The sequence below is a fragment of the Benincasa hispida genome, chromosome 11 (assembly GCF_009727055.1).
Source record: "Benincasa hispida cultivar B227 chromosome 11, ASM972705v1, whole genome shotgun sequence".
In the NCBI taxonomy this organism is placed as follows: Eukaryota; Viridiplantae; Streptophyta; class Magnoliopsida; order Cucurbitales; family Cucurbitaceae; genus Benincasa; species Benincasa hispida.
Genome location: NC_052359.1, coordinates 70790690 through 70796902, shown reverse-complemented (window position 1 = coordinate 70796902; position 6213 = coordinate 70790690).

The following is a 6213-nucleotide window of genomic DNA, read 5'->3' as shown; positions in this document are numbered from 1 at the left end:
GGGCAGATCGAGTTCGATTTAGGGTGGTTCGTGTGGTCCAGAACAGGTTTGAAGCTTCTTTTGACCTATTTTATAATAATTTAGTTATTATTGCTTACTTAGGATGCCAGAGTTGAACCATATCAGTGTTTATTTAAATATTTATGCATGTGATGTATGTTATATTTAAATGAAAACATGTTTGTGCATATTGTATGCCATGTAGATTTAAAATCCCACCATAAGAAACATGTTATACGCATTGGATATATGTTATAAAGAGTTATAATATATAGTATGCATGTTTAGGGTTTCTTTTGTTTAATATAAGTGTTATATTAAATATTGAGTGCCTTTGTTGAATGTTATGGATGCAAAGCATGTCTAATTTTATAAGTTGTTATAAAATAGAACTAGACAATAAAATTCATAACAAAGATAAGTTGCATGCTTACGTAGGTTAAACACTTGTTTTAATAGTTAAAATATGTCGTTATCTTATAAATCATAGTTACAAACTCAATTGGTATATAATTTTGTTTAAGACTGGAGGTTTTTAAGTTGATGGCCTATGGAACACCTCCTACCTGAGGATTATGGCCAAATAATGAGCGTTATTAATCGGTTTTATAAGCGTACGTGAGTGGTATGAGGTAATAAAATGATATATCATCTAGACATCGTAGGTTGAAATCCATTTATAAGCGTTATACTTGGATAAACCACATAGGCTTAGGGTTGTTTAATTAGCCGAAATAAATTTGAGTATAAATATACCCAACAAAAAGTAGAACACTTCAGTGGAAGTTTAATAACCCGCAACTTCCACCTTGACAGGGCGATGCACTAACCGTAATCGATCAATCTGCCTTTCCATCGAACATTTATTTTGGATTTCAATAATTTTCGAAATGTTTTTGACATATTTCATTTTAATAATAAATCCTACGACTTTTGGTGAGCAAGGAATGTCCGTCTTTTTGCTAAATAGGATGTATTGAACTCATAATTCATTAGATACTTTTTATGAATGTCAACTAAGTATCATAATAAACTACTCTCGATTGTTCAATCATTTGATAACAAAAGTTATTCTTTGATAAATGATCACTATGAGTTAGACTCAATAGAATTTTATTAATCCTTTTTTTTTTTGTCGTTAAGGTGGAGAACTGAATCAAGAATTCTCTTTCTTTATCATCAATTGAATCACTTTTTCGAGAAATACGAGACATCTAAGTCATACAAGTAAAGAGATATATTCATTGATACGAAAAAGAAAAAAGGTGAACAGTGATTTGATTGATGATAATAACATATATAATATATTGTTAGAACGTTTCAATGAGAATTTAATAACGTATATGATATATTGTTAGAACGCTTCAGTGGGAGATTAATTGTCACACCCCGCTCCAGATTACCCTCATAACCTGGATGGAATGGTGACTGCAGCAATTACCAACCCTTTTGCTGGCACTTACTGCCTATCTAACCTGTTAAATTTTGCTCAAACCTTGAATACATACATATTAACTCAGAACTTAACACATTTTCATTACAGGGTTTCGCAGCATTGTTTATACATAGATATTACAACTTAGTGAGCCCCATCTAGAATACTAGTCACTAGACAGACACATGTGTACTGACTAATACAGGTCTTCAAATACGCTTCTTTCAACCTGTTCCTTTGAGTGGCAGAGCAGCAGCAGAAAAGTCTTTTGGGAACTGACTGTTACCTGAAAGGAAAACATTTGAAAACATGAGCTAGAAGCCTAGTGAGTGACTTAATAAAACATAAATCTCATGCTTAAACTGAAAGTTCGAAAACATAATACTAGAACTAAAATATACCAAGCAACCGTGTACATAAAACCTTTAAAACTATTGTATCTGAAACTTGAATCTTAGCTGAGAAAGAACATTCATCGCTCCAATTCCCAGTGCCAAGCCATGGTCAAATGAGACCTCTACTTCGATCTCTTCACACTGAACTATGGCTAGGAGAGATCCCTACGTCGATTTCTTTAAATATACCAATGGGCATCTCAAGCAACTTCCTCTAAACATTAACATTGATAGCTACTCTTAAACACCATTAAACATCATTATTCCCTAGTTGAGAACGAGCATACATCACTCTAGCTCCCAACGTCTGTTATCGACCACGAGACCCATGCTTCGGCCTCTCTTTGCTGGTTTATGGCCTAAGAGACCCATACTTCGGCCTCTCCTTCAGAACTACCTACGTGCACGTGGAGGTTTCTATGTACCGTTAACACCTTAGGTACATTTATTCAGATGCCTTTCTTACCTTAAGTATTCCTTTTCATTGTGTTTAGGAATACCAATGCATGTACTTTGGCAATCTTAGGTATTTAAACATAGTACATAAAGCTTCACTCAACCTTAGTTTTAACTTTAACGCATGCTTCATACTTTGTAAGATAAGTTGGCTTAAATCGTGTTGAACTAGCTTGTAAAAACCATTAGCATGCGTTAGACATGGAATACATACTTGGAAAACTCGTACATTAGTAACATCATGCATTGATCATGCTTCAAATTATAGACATAAGTTGCTTGGAATCACATAAAATTTAGCATGAGAATAACCTTGCTCAATCCCTCGACGCTGTATTACTTACGTGCACGTGCTCGTAACTGAGTACCGTCAGGATACTTTCTCATTGTCCTTCAGTATCTTTAGATACTTATCTAGGATACTTTCTCATTGTTCTTCAGTATCTTTAGATACTTATCTAGGATACTTTCTCATTGTCCTTCAGTATCCGTCGTATAACTAGTTATAAACATTTAGCTGAAAACTAAGGCTTAGTGCTCAAATCATCATACTAGTTCATCCATCATACTAGTTCAAATGGAGTTACTAAAATATGCTGAAAGTATTTGGACAAGATAATATATTTAAATCATGTCAATTTCCATGGAAAACATGCTTTACTTAGCATGAGAAATAGCTTCAAAGAAATCATAGTTTCTAAATCATTAAAACATTAAATCATCATATAGTCACTCACAGCTTGTCGGGATTCTTAACAGTTTATACACCTCTCCTAGCTCTTCTTGGCCTGAAAGGACATAATTCCCGGTTAAACTACTTAGAATTCTTAACAAAATATCTCAAATAGTTCATTTCCTAATGGAACTTTCATCAACAAAGACATCATTACTAGCGAGATAACCATCATGAGTGAATTCATCCTCATGAGCGAGATCAAGTTTTTCCTAGCAAAACTTTCATCCTAACGATACTCACCTCCTCTAACAAGCTTTGCTTCCTCACCAGCGAGATTCAGCCCACATTTCTAGCGAGATTTTCTTCTTGAGTGAGATCCTCATCATAGCGATATTATCATCCTGAGCGAGATTCTCATCCTTCTCATCTCACTCTTGCTCTCCATGGTGAGCTGTTTGCTTGTTCTTCCCAAGCAGTTGTCTGCTTCTGCACAGATTTTCTGTTTCAATTTCAAGAATTCATAACTCAAAATCTTGAACTCTTTTCAAGAAACTTCCTTCTACAAACTTGTTTAAAATTGAGTTTTTCTTACCTTAAAATTTCAGCCGAAAATTTCTTGTGATTTGGCCTGGAGCTTCCAATATTCACCTCAGGCTCTGATTAATCTGAGATTCTACCTCTTCTAAAAATTCTTCACTTTTTGTTCTTCTTCTGTTACAATATTTCTTCGGCAAGACAACCTCGAAAACTAGATTCTCCCAGCTTTCAAATGGCACTGATTTCACTAAATTTGCTCATGTAGATTTCCAAAACCAAGCTTTTGAAATTCCTCTTCCTTTTAATCTTCCTGCCGCCTCCCGAGTTCAAGGATTAACCGCCAAGTCACCCCATATTTAGTGCCTCCAGCCAAAATCAATAAGTGAGCTTCCCTATTTAATATGTTTTTCTTTTTCTTTCTCCACAAATCCTATAAATAGCATGGATGTTCACTTATTAGATATTTAATATATCATTCCTTTGGCTAAACATACTTGTCTAGGAAATTTAGAATTCGGGGTTTACATTAATAACATATACGATATGTTGTTTTTAGCTCTCACGTCCCTAAGAGTTCACATCGAGATTCATGCTTCGCTTTGTGTCGATTATACCTCGATTGTTCCATTCGGAAAGTATTTGCATGAATCAAGATCTAGGTGAGGAGGAAGTTATTCACAGTAAAATGAAATATACAATGTTTTGATTTTAATTCTCACGTCTCTAAAGAGTTCACACCGTGAGGTTTATGCGACACTTCGTGTCACCCTAGGAGTGACCTCCATTTGGAAATTGTTCGTATGAGTCAATATCAAGGTGAATAAGGGGAAATTGTTCATTGTAAAATCAAATATGTGATATATTGATTTTAGGTGGTCGATCTCTAGCGAGATGGACCGAGAAAAATTATTTTTTGTAAATCTCGATGGTCGATCTCAGACAAGTATAGTATATGGAAGCGTTAGTGACCAATAATGAGAAATTTGAATATTTTTTATTTTTAATAATATGTTGAGTGGGGATTGAACCTCTGATCTTGAGGTTATTAATACATATTTGATGTCAATTCAACAATGTCCTTTTTGACAGAAATTCGAATGTTTAGTCTTAACCTGATTTTATGTATGTTTGGATATACTATGAAATACTTAAAATCATTTTTATCAGATTTAAAATCACTCTGAAACAAACTTTTAATTATTCAAAATTAATTATATATTTAATTTTACACTTTTAAAGAATATTTTTGGTTGAATTAAAATTGATTTTGAATGATTAAAAATATTTTATAAGTAATTTTGAAAATGAAAAAAAAAAGTAATTTTAATCAGAATCCCTTCTAAAAATGTCATTTATCTGAATCCGAATTCATCCACTAATGGTATTGAAATTTTTTACATTAATTGAAATATGAGTTATACAAAGAACAACAATCTTTAGTTTTACCTATGTCTAAAGCAAATATAAAATAGGGAGGCAAGCAATGAGAATTACAAAAAGTTAAAAGAAAAAAAAAAAAAAAATTAGAGATGTTCATGGTCCTAAGTGGTAGTAGGGATAACTTTCCTATCCCTGTCTCCGCTCTTCATTACATTTTCATCTTTACAAATTTTTCTATTTAATATTATAACGATGTTTTGTAAAAGAAAAAAAATATATAAGTCAATTAACTTAAATAATTATTATTGAAATTTTTTAATTAAATAAATAATTCTTTATTAAAAAATTCCATCGAAAACATTAGTTTCACATATAAATTAGGATTTAATGTAAAAATTACTCAAATGTATTTATAGAACGAAGTAATTACCTATCAAATTATTCTTATGTATATATAATCCAAATTTAATGTTCAATTTAAATATATACATTATCTTCACCACTAAACAATAAAATTTGATATTTATAATATTTTTATAATAATAATAGTAACATAAACAATTAATTAAAAAAGAAGCAAGTGAGGAGAAGACGAAGAAGGGGCAAGAGTGCGGAATATATTGAGGCGAGAAATAGAATTTATTTTTTTTAAAAAATGATGTAATGAAAATATAAGGAAGAAAACATAATTCTAATTTCCTCCACAAAACATGTTAGGATATAGTCATATTTTCTGAAAACAAACATGGAAATTAGGGGTGTTCAAAAAATCTGATGATCCGAAAAAATCGATCAACCCAATCCAGCCTATACGGTTTGGGTTGGGTTATCAACTCATTTGGGTTGGGTTGGGTTGGGTTCAAATAAATGAAAATTTTATGGGTTGGGTTGGTTCATGTGTTCACCTAATATAACCCAAACCAACTCGAACCAACCCGAATCCATTATTAACTTTAAAATATATTTTTCTATTATCGATAACACAACTATTTATACATATATTGATTTTAATTTTATTTAATTCCAATTTTTTTTGAATAATTTATTTTTCAGCTATTCTTAAAAGTAGTTTCTTTGCACTTTAGAAAGAAAAATTTCACTATATAAATTAAAATTGAATTGTTAATCTTAATTCAATATATGAAAATAATTAAATTAAAATTTTTTCATATTTATGTTTTGCTTTTTTTAGAATAGAATTTTAAATAAATGACTCGATAAACCCGAACCAACCCAACCTAAATATTTCATGATTTGGTTGGGTTGGATTGGGTTCATCTTTTAATAAGGATTATTTGGGTTGAAGAAATTTATAATCCGAACAATTGGGTTGG